General features: G+C 39.4%; 1 protein-coding gene across 9 annotated transcripts in view; it reads left to right on the top strand.

Moving 5' to 3' along the window:
• Positions 1–16518, top strand: part of GPR63 (G protein-coupled receptor 63) — a 62049-nt gene that overhangs the window by 19417 nt on the left and 26114 nt on the right. For 4 of the 9 annotated variants that reach the window (XM_055535446.1, XM_055535440.1, XM_055535445.1 and 1 more), the window contains one exon: positions 5560–5712. The exons of 3 other annotated variants lie outside the window; for them this stretch is intronic. The gene's annotated coding sequence lies outside the window, so the exon portion shown is untranslated. Of the gene's footprint in view, positions 1–4182; positions 4290–5559; positions 5713–16518 lie in introns of all 9 variants that reach the window. 2 more of the 9 variants (XM_055535441.1, XM_055535442.1) reach the window with 1 other exon arrangement.

A 16518-nucleotide genomic window follows, 5' to 3' on the forward strand; every position in this document is an offset into this window, starting at 1 on the left:
CTGTGAATTGAAAGGAACTAAAAAAAATTTCAGAAAGTTCCAAAGAGCAAAACTTGAATTTGCATGCACTTGCAACTACTTATATAACATTTATATTGTGTTAGGTATCATTATAAGTATAATATAAGTAATTGAGAGGTGATTTAAAATATATGGGAGGATATGCATATCTTAACTGCAAATACTGTGCCATTTTATATAGAGGAGTTGAGCATTTGCCGATTTTGGTATCCATGGGGGGTCCTGGAACCAGTTCCCCACAGATCCTGAGAGATGACTGTATGTATTTTTTAAATTTTTGTTTATTTACTTTTGGCTGTGCTGGGTCTTCATTGCTACATGTGGGCTTTCTCTGGTTGTGGTGTTTGGGGGCTACTCTCTGGTTGTGGTGATGGGCTTCTCATTGTAGTGTGGATGACTGTACATTTTTAATAGCGTTTTTTTGAAGTATTACATACAACAGGAAGATAGACAAGTCATAAGGGACTCATGTGAAAATTGAAATTTGAAAAAATAAATCCATGTATGTAACTCCCACATGGATCAGGAGAAAATGTTGCTAGCTTCTCAAGAACCTCTCAGAACTTCCTATAAATTCCTTCCCAGTCATTACTTGTACTCTTCCCCAGAGTTAATCAATGGTTAGTAACACCATAAATTAATTTTGCCTTTTTTGAATTTTATTTAAATGGAATGATATTGTGTATACATTTTTGTGTCTTTTGCTTAATATTTTATTGATGAGATTCATTGATGTGGTTTGTTGCAGTAGTTTTCTCATTTTCATGGCTGTATAGTATTTCATTTATGAATACATCACATTTATTTATCAGTTCTACTATTGATGTTCTGTTTTTGGATATTTTTAATCGTGCTGCTAGCAAAATACTTGTACTTGATTTTTGGTGCACAAATGTGAGCTTTTCTGTTCAGTGTATACTCAAGGGTGGGATTACTAGGTTATGGAGCAGGCCTAACTATAAACTTACTATAAATGGCAAGCTGTTTTCTATAGCCAGTTACATTCTATCCCAGCATCAGTGTTTGAAAGTTTTGTTTGTACCACATCCTGACCAAAAACTTGCTGATTTTCTGTCTTTTTAATTGTAGCCATTCTATTGGATTTGTGTCTTGCTGTGGTTTTCATTTGCATTTTTCTGATGAGTAATGAGGAAGAGCACCTTTACTGTGTGTGTGTGTGTGTGTGTGTGTGTGGCTATTTGGATATCTTCCTTTGTGAAGTTTCTATTCCAATTCTTTTGCTCATCTTTCAACTGGGTTTATTTATTTATTTTTGATATATTTGTCCATATGAGTCCTTTGTCAGTTATATGATTTCAAGTGTTTTCTGTTTTCTGGCTTACCTTTACTTTCTTTTGGTCAGCTTTTCAGTCATTCCTTTATAGCTAGTGCTTTTGGGGTCTTATTTGTAATTTAAAAATAAACTTGATATGGAGACTTTGTTAAGATTAAGAAACTTAAACTTGAGCTGACTCGAAGCTGGTGTTTGGTGTTATGAGCACCGTCCAGTTTCCTGTCCATGCCTCTTCCAGGGCTGAAATCCTGCAGAAGTCTTTTCTCCCACCCTCCCTGGCCCTGAGCACAACTTCCAGCCCCTTGAGACTGATATGGACTCTCTTCTGCTCAGTTTCTCAGCCTCCCAGCTGGCTCTCTTACTCAACCTTAAGCTTCTAAACTGTTTTTAAGCCTTTCAGCTGCCAGTTTTCAGGCTCTCAGCTTCTTCCTGCCTTGAGAAAGCCACTGAGCTGGCATTTTAGAATTGGCCCATGCCTCCAGGGAAGAAGTATCTTTGAGTGCTGAGTTATCTCACTTTTCCATACTTACTTCTCTATAAGATCTAGGCCTCTCAAGTTATCCCTCCTTTGGTATCTCTTAGGTGACTTCAAAGAGGTTGAAAAAAAATTATTCAGGCTCTTTTGGTTGTTTTTGTTTGGTGCATTGGTCTGCCACAGCTTGTTTTTCTTTGCCAGGAAGGAAGTCTCTAGGAGTTTTTTTTTTAATTGACGTATAGTTGATTTACAATGTTGTGCCAACCTAGAAGTGTTTTTTTAAGGCTGTTGATAAGCTTGTTGAATTATAGTAAGGCTACATTTCCATTGATAGAGTATTACTTTGTCAGAATTATTTTCATCTTTTTTAAACCTCTGAAAATTTGCTAAGCAAAAAAAAAATCTTGTAATTTTTATTAAACTTTTTATTTTTCTTTTTATTCTAATGAGACAGAACATTGTTTCAAAAAATGATTGGTCTTTTGCATCTTCCATTTATGATTTGCTTATTAATCGCCATGGTTTTTCATTGATTTTTTAAGAACTATGTAATGATGCTTATATTAATAAATAAGAATTTGTGAATTTGAAGATAAAGAATTGTTACCTTAGTGAATTTAAAAATAATTGGCATTTCACTTGGTCTTTATAATGTTTCCAGACTTTTGAAGGCAGGGGTTGTGTCTCTTCTTTTGTGTTTTTTTTTTTTTTGGTTTCTGATAAGTGGAATAGTCCAGGTTATCATGAAGCAGATTGCATTAAAAAATAATGCAGAGATAGGATTAAAAAGCTCTTGAAGATTGTTCCCTAGGTTCACTGTGAAAATTTTCTTTGGTTATTGATTTATGTTATTTCATTTAGGAGCATGGCCTCAAAGTCTTATTCCATTTTTGAGTCACTATCTTCTCTTTCGTATTGCTTCACTTCAGTAATGTAGGATCAAACTCTCCTTTGTGCTATCTGTCCCACATTTATTAGGGACAAATATCTGCCTCATAAATCTCCACAAATGTAAAAGAGGGATTATGTCTCACCTTCCTCACATGAAACTGAATTAATGTCATTCCTAGAAGTTGCATATAAATGCTGAATGGCAACCTTGCCAGTTGCATTTTAAAGGGGTTTAAGGATAAGACAGTTTTAGACTGACTTCAGAGTTCTAAAGCATGATTACAAAATTTTTAAAAATCTAAAGCATTCTTCATTCACACTGTAACCCAGTGTTTGGATTTTAAGAAATCATCCAGACAGTTTAATTTTTACTCACATTATGAGAATACTGTCTGAGGATGAGGGATAGTGGAATTTTCCTTATCATATTAGGCATACTTTGTCTCTCTTATTGTGGAAATATAATTTGACTCCCAGAAATGTCCTTGTTTTAGTCACTGCCCTACCTTCCTTTTTTGGTCATTTCATCAACTCTGCATAAACTATATATTTGCTCTCATGCTTCTGCCTCTGGCCCTTGGGGAATGGTATTCTGAAGAAAAATTGGAGTCTGTGGGGAAGGCTGGTGTAAAAATAAAATCCTCAAGGTGTCAGACCTAGGATGTGGGCCAGATCTAGGGACAGCATTTTTAACATCGTAGATTGCTCTGTTAAAGGGAACAAGCGAACTTCTCTCTTCTCCAGGTGATAAGGGGGGCAGCGAAACATTTTGAAAAGAGTAGGGACTTTGGATCCAGGCTGCCCTGGGTTCCAATTCCAGCTGTCCCACCAGCCCTGTGATTAGAGACAAGTCACACTCTGAGCTTCGGTTTACTTGTCTTCATTTGTCAGGAATAGTGATAATAATATGTGAAAGTCTGGTACATGGTGGGTGTTTAAAAAATGGGAGATGTGATTACATTTTTAAATTTTCTCTCTTATTCTGATATAAGACTTTTCCCCCTCCCTTCATGATAATGATTCATGGACTAGAGCCAGGTTACCTAGGTGCTAATCCTAGCTCTGCAGTTTATTCACTGTGTGACCTTGGGAAAGCTACCTACTTTGTAGCTCAGCCTCCTCATCTATACACGAGGATGGTTTTGATGCCCACCTCCTAAATTTGTTACAGATACTAATATTTGTAAGGTGCCAGAATAGTGTCTGGCTAATATGTAAGCACTAGGTAAGAATTTGGTATAAGAAAGGAAACACTCAAAGCTGACATGAATTGGTTATTACCATTGTTGTGTGATAAGTGATCGCCTGCAGGTAAGAGAAGTAGACTCACAGGAGTTTGGTGAGATAAAAGTTGGCAGCTCTGAAGCTGTCCCAAGTTCAGATGGCTGCTGTTCATCAGTGGGAACATCAGAGTGGTGGGGATGTTTGCTTTTAGCTCATTCTAATGAAAATCTGCAGAGAAATGTCACAAGAATGGTTTCTGCTGTGTTCTCCACGTTAGGAAAGAGACCTAAAGTTACGGGAACATGCCTCAGGCAGAAAATACTTCCATGCAGTACTCAGCTGACACTGGCACTCCATGATGCCAGATAGCATCTCCTTTTGTTGGTAAATATATATATTTATATGTATATAAATAGTATGTTTCATGTATAAAGTTGGTGGTTGAACAAATCTAAGGATTATTTTCTGAGTACCATTGAATATCATACCCATAAAATATTTTTTTTTCATTTGCTTTGAATTGGCATAAATAATACCAGCATTGTCTTTTTTGTTTAATTTTTATAATAATTTTCTTTTATATCCTACATTTCAGGTAGTGTGAATCTTCACCTAAGGATTTGTTTTAATACAAGTTGAGTTATCTGGTGGACTCATATAGATGTTTATATGTTGCCATCCTTCACAGTTCACCCTTACATTAAAAAAACAAAAACCCATAGGTGCTGCTCAAAGAGACATCAAAGAATTTAAAAGACATTTTAAAGGTGAAACAAACTTGTAGGGGAGACCCAAGAATATGTCCATGTCTCTAAAATGAGATATGGAATGCTTTTTATGGCAGAGTGATCTTTCTCTCCATCTCAAACATTAGAGTTTTTTTAGTTGTTTGTTTAAAGAGAAAGAATAAAAATAGATGGGCTCAGTAATTTCTTAGCATCAACATTGAGGCTACTTTTATGACTGGGAATTTTTGGAAAGTTCACCACCTCTTGTTTTCTGCAGATTCCCATTGCCCTTAGTACAGATTTTAAGTTAAGATTCACAGAATTGTCTATTTGCAGTAAACGGAAGAGGAAAAGTGAAAAGCTAAGCTGTGATCCACATGTGCACTGTTTTTCTTCTACCTGCACACCCACCCTGTAGGACAGAACAGCTTAGCATTCTACCCCTCAGTTGAAAACCAGAGACTTCTTTTCTTAAGAAATCAAAGTGCCTGCCTGGGAGAGAATGAACTTGATTAAGGGAGTGCATATGCCCCAGTAAAGCCTTTATCTTCTTTCTGTTTGAAGACCCACCCCTGCTCACCCTAAAATAAAGCCTGTCTTTTGTTAAGTCTGCTGCTGCTGCTGCTGCTAAGTCGCTTCAGTCGTGTCTGACTCTGTGCGACCCCATAGACGGCAGCCCACCAGGCTCCACCGTCCCTGGGATTCCCCAGGCAAGAACACTGGAGTGGGTTGCCATTTCCTTCTCCAATGCATGAAAATGAAAAGTGAAAGTGAAGTCACTCAGTCGTGTCCGACTCTAGTGACCGCATGGACTACAGCCTACCAGGCTCCTCCGTCCATGGGATTTTCTAGGCAAAAGTACTGGAGTGGGGTGCCATTGCCTTCTCCATTGTTATGTCTAACATTTCCCTAATTTCCCTACACAGACCTCCCTGCCTGCTGCCTTATGCATGGAAGAGACTCTTATGCATAGAAGAGACTCTCAAAAAAGCAGAGGAAATCCACACCAGCCCTAGAGGGAAAAGCTACTCTCTCTTTAATTCAAAAATACCTACCAAATATATGACAAGAAACAAAAGGTGATAAAACAAACAGAATAATTGTCCTTGGAAGAGACAGACTAATTAAGACTAATTAAGAAGAGAATATATGAAAACTTTAGGGAAGTTTCAAGAAAATGACACCTGGAAAATAACAGGATGCATTAAAATAGCAACATCAAAGAGTAAGGAAGAACTCTTAAAAACTAGGGATTATTTGCTGAAATTAAAATAATTAAATGGAAATCTTGAAAGTGAATATTAGAAAATTCCTATAACAGTGCAAAAAGAGAGGCACAAAACTTATAGGCAAAGAGACAGGCTCAGTCAAGTTGGTCTAATATCTGAATACTTGGAATTCCAGAAGATACAGCAGAGTAAATGAGGAGTTGAAAATACCAAATAAATAATAGAAGCCTCTCTTGTGCTCTGGGAAATAATCCAAATCTTTGGACTGACAAGTTCTGAGGACCCAGCAAAATGGATGAAGGCAATATTCTTGTGAAATTTAAGAACACTAAGTATAAAGAAAAAATCCTAGAGAGATCTTTTAGAGGGACATCTAGAGAGAAAAGGGAGATTGTCAAGTCACCATTAATCTTTTAACACTTCTTTGCTTTCTGGTCCAGTAATGTACTTCAGCCTCTGCCCATACTGTTCCTACACTAGACCTGAAGTCCACCATTTTTCTAAGGAGCTGTGGTTTCTTTTACTGATGAATGTGTTGAGAAACCAAGATACCTTGGGCATTCATTGTATCTGTAGTATTGTAGCCTCTAGAGTTTTTCAGTAGATAGCACTGGGTGGGGAGGTGATAAATGTATATATGCTTTATCCCCTGATACAAACAAAATAGTTTTACCAAATACCAATATCACTACTAATAGTAAATAAGTAAAGTTCAGAGTTTGTTTTTTTTTTTGCAAATTTTCTTTGTCCTTAGGATATAAGGTGTTCTAAGGGCTTACAGTTGAGTGCTGTGTTCAGATATAAATTCTTCAGTGCAACTATCAATTTGATAATAGGTTTAAGTTCATTTTTATTGATTAAATCTTGAGGGCTTACATTTCTGTCCTGTTAATATTAATTTTTGAATATGTAAAGTATTTAAGTGGTTCAGATGTCCAAACTATATTAAAAATAACTCAGAGAAGCATCACTAATAGCTCTGTCTTTTCCATCTAAATACTCCCCAACTCCCTGTTTTTGGTCTATCTTATTTTCAAAAATAAACAAATAAAAGCATATATTTATGTTTGTCCTTCTTTATTTCACAGAACAACACATTATATGTACTCTTGTATTTTGCTTTGTTCAGTTTATAATGTATTTGGAAATCACTATTAGTCGTTTGAAATCTTCAATCTAAACAAGTTCATAGTATTCCATTATGTGGATGAGTAAATTTATTTACTCAGTCTCCTAGATGAGCAGTTAGGTTTTTTGCAGTATTTTTGCTCTTATAATTACTACTGCAGTGAGTAATTTTTACATACGTTGCTTTGTATTTCTTCACGGTAAATTCTTGGAATTGAGCTTTCTAGGGCAAAAGGTAAATGTATAGTTTTGTTTGCTAATTTCCCCTGCAAATAGGTTGTATCATTTTGCACTCCCATCAATAATATGTGGAGTTGACTAACAGATTTACCAATGTTGGATATTTAAAATTTTTTGCCAGTCTCATATGTAGGTAATAGTATCTCTGAGAGTGTGCTGTTTGCCTTTTCCTTTAGTGAGAGTGAAGGTGACCATCTTAGATGTTTGAGGGCTGTTTGTGTCCTTTCTTGTGAACTGTCAGTGTCATTTGCTTTTTTTTTGACTTATGTAGGTACTCCTTTTATAAACTTTCTTATTGATGTGTAACATATTTATAGAACAAAATGCACAAATATTAAGTGTCTTGCTGTTGTTGTAGTTCAGTCACTCAGTTGTGTCTGACTCTTTGCAACCCCGTGGACTGCAGCGCATCAGGCATCCCTGTCCTTCACTATTTCCCGGAGTTTGCTCAAACTCATGTCCATTGAGTTGGTGATGCCATCTGACCATCTATCTCGTCCTCTGTTGTCCCCTGATCTTTCCCAGCATCAGGGTCTTTTACAATGAGGCAGTTCTTTGCATCGGGTGGCCAAACTATTGGAACTTCAGTTTCAGCATCAGTCCTTCCAGTGAATATTCAGGATTGATTTCCATTATGATTGACTGGTTTGATCTCCTTACTATCCAAGGGACTCGCAAAAATCTTCTCCAGCACCACAGTTCGAAGGCATCAGTTATTTGGCACCAAGGCTTTTTTATTGTCCAGCTCTCACATCTGCACATGACTACTGGAAAAACCGTAGCTTTGACTATACGGACATTTGTTGGCAAAGTAATGTCTCTGCTTTTTAATATGCTGTCTAATTTGGTCATAGCTTTTCTTCCAAGGAGCAAGCATCTTTTAATTTCATGGCTGCAGTCACCATCTGCAGTGGTTTTGGAGCCCAAGAAAATGAAGTCTGTTACTATTTCCATTGTTTCTCATCTAATTGCCATGAAGTGATGGAACCTGATGCCATGATCATCATTTTTTGAATGTTGAGTTTTAAGCCAGTTTTTACACTCTCCTCTTTAATCTTCATCAAAAGCCTCTTTAGTCCCTCTTCACTTTCTGCCAGTGGAGTGGTATCATCTGAATATCTGAGGTTGTTGATATTTCTCCCAGCAGTCTTGATTCCAGCTTGTGTTTCATCGAGCCCAGCATCTTGCGTGAGGTACTCTGCATGGAATTTAAATAAGCAGGGTGACAATGCACAGCCTTGACATACTCCTTTCCCAATTTTGATCCAGTCCATTGTTTTGTGTCCAGTTCTAACTGTTGCTCCTTGACCTGCATACAGATTTTTCAGGAGGCAGGTCAGGTGGTCTGGTATTCCCATCTCTTTAAGAGTTTTCCACAGTTTGTTGAAATCCACACAGTCAAAGGCTTTAGCATAGTCAGTGAAGCAAAAGTAGATGTTTTCCTGTAATTCTCTTGCTTTATCGATGATCCAATGGATGTTGGCAATTTGAACTCTGGTTCTGGATTTGAACGATATAATTATCTTCTCTCTGTTTATAGCTTGGGTTTTCACTCTCAGTGATCATTTTTGATGACCAGAGGTTGTTAATTTTTAATGAAATATTATTTAACCATATTTTCCCTGAAGGTAATAGCTTTTGGTCTGTTTAATACATTTTTGCTTACCTAAAGTCCTAATATTATCTCCAACATTGTCTTCTAGACCTTCCATATTTAGGGCTAAGATTGCATCTGAAGTTGATTTGTGCATGTGCTGTGAGTTAGGGGTCAAGGCTTATTTCTTTTTTATGGATATCTGATTGATTCAGCACCATTTATTGAAGCACTCTTCCTTCCCCCATTGAATTGCAGTGACATGTTTGTTGTAAATCAGGTGACAGTATATGTATGGGTCTGTTTCTGGACTGTGTTCTCTTCAGTTACTCTTTTTAATGGCAGACACAGTGGAAAGCTTCAGGGGCTGTTACACTTTTGCAATAAATGTGATGTTGACAAATAGTAAATAATTGAATCAAAGCCACATTCTTCTTTGAGCCAAACCCTTGTGTCATTATACTGGTTCTCCCATGTGTTTTAGGAATATAGAGTTCATTTCCAAAGAGAGCCTGGGACATTTCAAAACTTTCTTAGATGAGGAGAATCGGTAAATAAATGAACAAATATTCATTGAGCATTGGCTCTGCTGTGTGCCTGTGACTGTGCTGGGGCCTGGGGAAACAGGGTTGAATGATACAGTTCCCGTTTTTTGTTTTGTTTTGTTTTGTTTTGCTTTGCTTCTAACTCTCCCTGTATGGTAAAAACGTGACCAAAAGGTTGTATTTTATGAATAGTGGACAGTGTATGGAAGTTCATTTCTGTTTATGTTCATCATTATTTTCCTTCTGTCTTCTCTTTGCACCAGAAGCAACATTAGAAATACACATTGCAATTTCTGCTTCCATCAATGATCAATAACCTCATTCTTTCTGAGTCCTCCTGGATATAGCACACAAACAAGCAGAGAAAGGAGTTCCTGGAAGAGTGGGAAGAAGGCGGGCTGCCTAGGGCCCTTGGGACTTGAGGAACAATAAAGCACTGGAATTCCTTGGATGTCCTTATTGTCTCCAATAGAACAAGGGTGCTGCAATCTGGGAACAGACAGGAAAAAAAAAAAAAAAAAAAAAGCCTGCTTCCCTTAGCCAAAGAATGAGGAAAAGAATGGTTGTACAGCAGGAACCCTTTCGGTCAAAAACCTTGCTTCTATTTTTGTAGACCTAGCCAAGTTTATTCTTAAATCTGGATGGAAATGCCCTAGAATAGTTAAAGCGGTCTTGAAAAAAAAGTGGGGAGAATCACTCTACCTAATACTTTACAGGTACATTATAAAGACAGTATGATAGTTGTGGAAGAATAAACATAGAACAATGGAACAGAATAGAACCCAAAAATATACCTACAAAAGTTGTTGTTCAGTTGCTTAAGTCATGTCTGACTCTTTGTGACCCCTTGGACTGCAGCATGCTAGTCTTTCCTGTTCTTCACTATCTCCCTGAGTTTGCTCAAACTCATGTCCATTAAGTTGATGATGCCATTCAACCATCTCATCCTCTGCTCCCCACCCCCCTCCTGCCCTCAGTCTTTCCCAGCATCAGAGTGTTTTCCAGAGAGTCAGTTCTTGGCATCAGGTGGTCAAAGTATTAGAGCTTCAGCTTTAGCATCTGTCCTTCCAGTGAATATTCAGGATTGATTTTCTTTAGGATTGACTGGTTTGATCTCTTTGCTGTCCAGGGGACTCTCAAGGGTCTTCTCCAGCACCACAGTTTGAAATATCCACAAATGTGCTCAGTTAATTTTTGACAAAGGAGCAAAAGCAATTCAGTGGAAGAAAGATAGGTTTTTCAACAGATAGTGCTGGATCCATTGGGAATATAGGTAAAAAAATGAACCTCACCATAAACCTCATACCTTATATAAAAATCAACTAAAGTGGGCCATGGACTTGAATCCAAAGTATAAAACTATAAACCTTTTAGGGAAAAAAGGAAATCTTCAGTGTCTAGGGCTAGGGAAAAATTTCTTAAACTTGACACCAAAAGCACCATGCATAAAAAGGAAGACTGATAAATTGGACCACATCAAAATTAGAAATTCCTGCTTTGCACAAGACTGTTAAGAGGATGACAAGACAAACCAGAAGAAACTAGTTGCAAACTAAATATCCCACAAGACAGTATGTAGGGACATAAAGAACTCTCAAAACAGTAATAAAGCAATTCAATTAGAAAACGGGCAAAAAATATAAAGAGACATTTCACTGAAGATGATATACAGATGGTAAATAAGGCCATGACAAGATGTTAGCATTATTAGTAATTAGGGAAATGCAAACTGAAACAACAGTGAGATATTACTACATATCTACTAGAATGGCTAAAGTGAAAAACGGTGACAACACTAGAATACTAATGAGAATGCTGAGAAACTGGATCACACATTCTGTGTGGCATTTCTGGTAGGAATATAAAAAGGGTCAGCCACTTTGGACAACTGTGTGGCAGCTTCTTATAAAATTAAATATGCAACTAAACATGCACGTGTGCGTGCATTCGTGCTAGGTCTCTTCAGTTGTGTTCGACTCTTTGCAACCCTATGGACTATAGCCCACCAGGCTCCTGTGTCCATGGGATTCTCCAAGCAAGAATCCTGGAGTGGATTGCCATGCCCTCCTTCAAGGGATCTTCCCAACCCAGGGATTGAACATGTGTCTGCTTATGTCTCTATCACTGGCAGGCAGGTTCCTTACTACTATCACCACCTGAGAATCCCTGCAAGTACCATATGACTTGGTGATTGTATTAGGCATTTATGCTAGAGAAATGAAAACTTGTATTCACACAAAACTTGTATTACAGATATTCATAGAAGTTTTTATGTTGTGTACAAAGTCTGAAAACAACCTACCTATCCTTTAGCAGCTGAGTGGTTAGGCAGACTTGGAGATTGGTGGGATACCACTTAGCCAGAAAGAGAGGCAAACTATTGATATATGAACTGAGTTGGATGAGTCTCCAGAGAATTATGCTGAGTAAAAAAAGCTAGTCCCCAAAGATGACATAACTGTATGATCCTATTCATGTAACATCCTTGAAGTTGTGTCATTATAGAGACAGAGAATAGATTAGTGGTTGCGGGGGGCAGGGACTGCAGTGGGAGAGTGGGAGGAGCGGGTCTGACCATAGTAATGCAACAGGAGGGATCCCTGTGATGCATCTGTGCTGTATCTTGACTGTGTCATTTTCAGTATCTTGTTTGTGATATTGTAAGAAACTCGGGGCAACTGGGTTAATGGGAATGCTGTGTTCTTTCTTACAACTGCATATGAATCTCCAGTTATCTCAAAATAAAGTTGAATTGAAAAGATAAGTGTGAGACTTCCTTGGTGGTTCAGTAGCTAAGACTCCATGCTTCCAATTCAGGGGGCTTGGGTTTGTTCCCTGGTCAGGAAAATTCCACATTCTGTGTGGCTATAAAAATTAAAAAATAGATAAATGTTGCTTGGTTTAGTGTTGGGCTAAGATTCTAATACATTCTTTTTAAAAATTTTTATTTTTTTTAATTGAAGGATAATTGTGTTACAGAATTTTGTTTTCTGTCAAACCTCAACATGAATCAGCCATATTTATAAATATGTCCCCTCCCTTTTGAACCTCACTCCCATCTCCCTCCCCATCCCACCCCTCTAGGTTGATAAAGAGCCCCTGTTTGAGTTTTCTGAGCCATACAGCAAATTCCCATTGGCTATCTATTTTACATATGGCAATGTAAGTTTCCTTGTTCCTCTTTCCATACATCTCCCTCTCTCCTCCCCTCCCCATGTCCATATGTCTATCCTCTGTGTCTGTTTCTCCATTGTTGCCCTGTAAATAAGTTTTTCAGTACCATTTTTCTAGATTCCGTATATAAGCGTTAGAATATGGTATTTATCTTTCTCTTTCTGACTCACTTCACTCTGTATAATAGGTTCTAGGTTCATCCTCCTCATCAGAACTGACTCAAATGAGTTCCTTTTTATGGCTGGATTCCTTTTATTTATTTTTCTTCTCTGATTGCTGTAGCTAGGACTTCCAGAACTATGTTGAATAATAGTGATGAAAGTGGACACCCTTGTTCCTGCTCTTAGGGGGAATGTTTTTCAGTTTTTCACCATTGAGAATAATGTTTGCTGTAGGCTTATCATTATATGGCTTTTATTCTGATGAGGTAGGTTCCTTCTATGCCCATTTTTTGAAGAGTTTTAATCCAAAAGCATCAATTCTTCGGCGCTCAGCCTTCTTCACAGTCCATAATCAAAATCAAAACAGTCCAACAAAAATAAAGTACAATAGTGGACCCGGTGAAGAAAGGAAACCAAAAATTATATCTACCAGAGCAAAACTAATTAAAGCACAAACTGGAAAACAAAACTAAAGCAAGGTGCCAATTGGGGAATAAACAATGAAAATAAAACTAACAAATATGTTGAAAGGAGAGAAAGAAAAGACAGAAAGAATAGATATGCAAAGTTAAATAGAGGTAGATAAAGAAGACTTAACTGCAAGGGGAAAAGAACAATAGGGAAAGCAAACAAAGGAATAAATATAGAAAAATAATGGGTTTAAAAAAATGAAAATTAAGAGAAAAGAAAAAAAAAGAGGAAAACTCCACAGAACTGCAAAAGCCCAACATAGAGGCAGAGGTTTATGATGACAATAAAAATGTGACTGAGAAAAAAGAACAAGAAAGCTCAAAAGCTTAATTGGATTTCTTAGTGCCAATGAAATTGACAACTACAAAAGAGGGAGAAAAAAAGGAAACAAGCAAAATCCAAAAGAATCTATAGAACAAGTCAAAAGAGAAGAAGAATAAATGTTTTTCTTGAGTCACTGCTGTCAGAGTCCTTTCCCTCGCTGGGAGTCACAGTCCACCTCACCTCCCTAGGATGCCCTCCAACACTGTGCTGATCTCTGGACCTGCTGTGGGGGCAGCTCAGATTCTAATCTGCTCCTTCTCCTCTGTGTTCTTGCCTCAACCTCCAGAGCTATCAGAGCTAGTGCATTTTCTTTTGTGGGAGCTCTCAATATCCTTTTATATATTCTGTCGACACAGAGTCTGCTTAGTTGATTGTGTGGATTAATCTGCAGCTTGTACAACTGGTGGGAAGGTTTTGGGTCTTTTTCCTTAGCCACACTGCCTCTGGGTTTCGATTGTGGTTTTATTTCCACCTCTACATGTGGGCTGGCCACTGGGGTTTAGCTCCTGAGGCTGCCCTGGAGGGCTTGGGTTTGCCCTTGTGAGGGCCAGGTGTGGAGGTGGTGCAGCTGCTTGGGTTGCAGGGGTTTTGGCAGCCCCAGGTACTCAGAGGGGGCTGATGGCTAGGGCAGCAGGAAATACAGTGCTCTAGAAGGGTATGGCAACCAGTGTTGGCCATTACACTCCAGTATTCTTGCCTGGAGAACTCCTTCTCTGACAGGGAAGCCTGGCAGGCCATAGTCTACAGGGTTGCAAAGAGTCGGACATGACCAAAGTGACTCTGTGTGCATCGACGCAAGACTTTTAGCCTGTGGCAACTCTGCCCCAGTGAGAGCTGGGTGTGAAGATAGCGCAGCTGCTTGGCTTGTGGGGACCCTGGTGGTACCAAGTGTACAGAGACACAGACTGCCTCCACCACAGGAGTTGGCACAGGCCCCATCAGAGTCTTTTTTCGAGCCTCTTGTAGCTGGCGATCAGAAGGCCTTTTTGGACAGTCTTTCTCTGTAACTCCGCCTGTTCAGGCACTTAGAGGGCTCCCTTTCCTGGGGTCTTGTTCTGTTCCGCACATCAGGCACATAGAGGGGCCCCCCCGGCTGCGGTTCTACTCTGTAGATTGGTGCATCAGACACTTAAAGGGTACCCTGGGTGGGGTCCTACTCTGTAGTTCAGTGCATCAGGTGTTTGATGGGCCTCTATTGTTCAGCTGCCTATGCTGGTGTGTGGGGAAAGAGAGGCTATGGTGATGGCTCCACCCCCTAAGTGTTACTCAGCAGTATCACCTTGCTTCCATGGCTGCATGGCTTTCCTCCACAGGCATTCCCCCCCACATTCTCCTCCTTCACATCCCTTCAATCCGTCTCTCCACAGTCAACAGCAGCCCTCGCCCTGGGATTGCTCCACAATCCCTAAACTCTAGCTCCCAGCTGCTGTGCCTTCCAGGAGACCAGCATTCCTGTCCAGGGTATGTACGGCTGCGGTAAGGACTGTCTGATTCTCATTCCATTTAGGCTGCCCCAGATCAGCTGTTTCACTCTCAGCCTTAAATGTTTCTCCTCTGACTCAGACCGTTGCCCCGCTGTGGGGATCGGACCCCTGCTTCAGTTCTTCAACCCCCTGAGGGGAGGTCCAGTCCTACTAACTGTTTTTCCCTCTAGTTCCTTTGTCCTACCGAGTTTGCATGGTTCTGTATATTCTTTTACTCTGGTCAGGTACTCCTGTCTGCTCTCAGCTGGTGTTCTGTGTGCACTTCTGTGTCTGAAGGTGTGTTCTTGATGTATCCATGGAGAGAGATGTATTCCATGTCCACCTACTCCTCCGCCATCTTGTTTCTGAAGATTCTAATACATTCTAATCACATTGGTATAATTGATGTGATTCTGAATGTTGTAGAGGTTTGTTTTTTTTAATTGAAGCAAATATTCTATAATTGATTTAAAGATTAATATGTTCACTGTAAAATTTTGATTATTTGGAAATAATCACTTCACACAAAAACATGAACTACAGGTTGTTGGCATATTTCCTCAGTATTTACCTCACCTAGAAACTAGTGAAGCCATGACCAAATCAATGAGAAAGTATTCTTTCCTCTCATTCTTTCCTTTACATTTCTCCAGTTTCTGAATATTTGGTTTATATACCTTAGCATTTTGAAAATATAGGATGGAACATGGTACAGAATTTAGCTTTTCTGGACTTTGGAAAACATGTCAAAGCAGCTAGCATTTTAATAATTGGTACGTATGAGCGTGCCAAGGCACTGCAGTTGTGTCCGACACTAGCCTGGCCCATAGCCTGCCAGGCTCCTCTGTCCATGGGGTTCTCCAGGCAAGAACACTGAAGTGGGTTGCCATGCCCTCCTGCAGGGGATCTTCCTGACCCAAAGACTGAACCCACATTTCTTACATCTCCTGTATTGGCGGGTGGGTTCTTTGCAACTAGCGCCACCTGAGAATTCCTAGGAACTGGTAACTGTTGTTATATGTTTCCACAAGTCCTGGCCAGTGCTGAGTTGAGCTGATTTAACCTCACTGGAAAGGACTTACCAGGTAGTGTTAGTGGTAAATAACTTGCCTGCCAAAGCAGAAGACATAAGATACGTGGATTACATCGCTGGGTCAGGAAGATCCTCTGGAGGAGGGCATGGCAGCCCACTCTGATATTGTTGCCTGGAATCCCATGGACAGAAGAGCCTGGCAAGCTACAGTCCATAAGTTTGCAAGGAGACGGACACGACTGAAGTGGCTTAGCATCAGCACCAAACTCACTTGAAACCTCAGCATCCCCTGGAGAAAGCCCTGTTCCCGGAGCACAGACAGGGACAGTTTCACATCTTCACGGCTCCATCCCTACTCCTAGACTATGAGTAATGGGTGTGCTTCTTGATTTGCTGGTAAGGTGAAGGTTAGGCACAATCTCTGCACTTTTCCTTGGGTTAGAACAGCATTCAATGTGTAGGTAAAGCTACAAAGGTTTGGCAAATAAAAACAACCTGCCCAGTGACCCCCTGCACCAGTACT

The sequence above is a fragment of the Bubalus kerabau genome, chromosome 9 (assembly GCF_029407905.1).
Source record: "Bubalus kerabau isolate K-KA32 ecotype Philippines breed swamp buffalo chromosome 9, PCC_UOA_SB_1v2, whole genome shotgun sequence".
NCBI classification, from domain to species: Eukaryota; Metazoa; Chordata; class Mammalia; order Artiodactyla; family Bovidae; genus Bubalus; species Bubalus kerabau.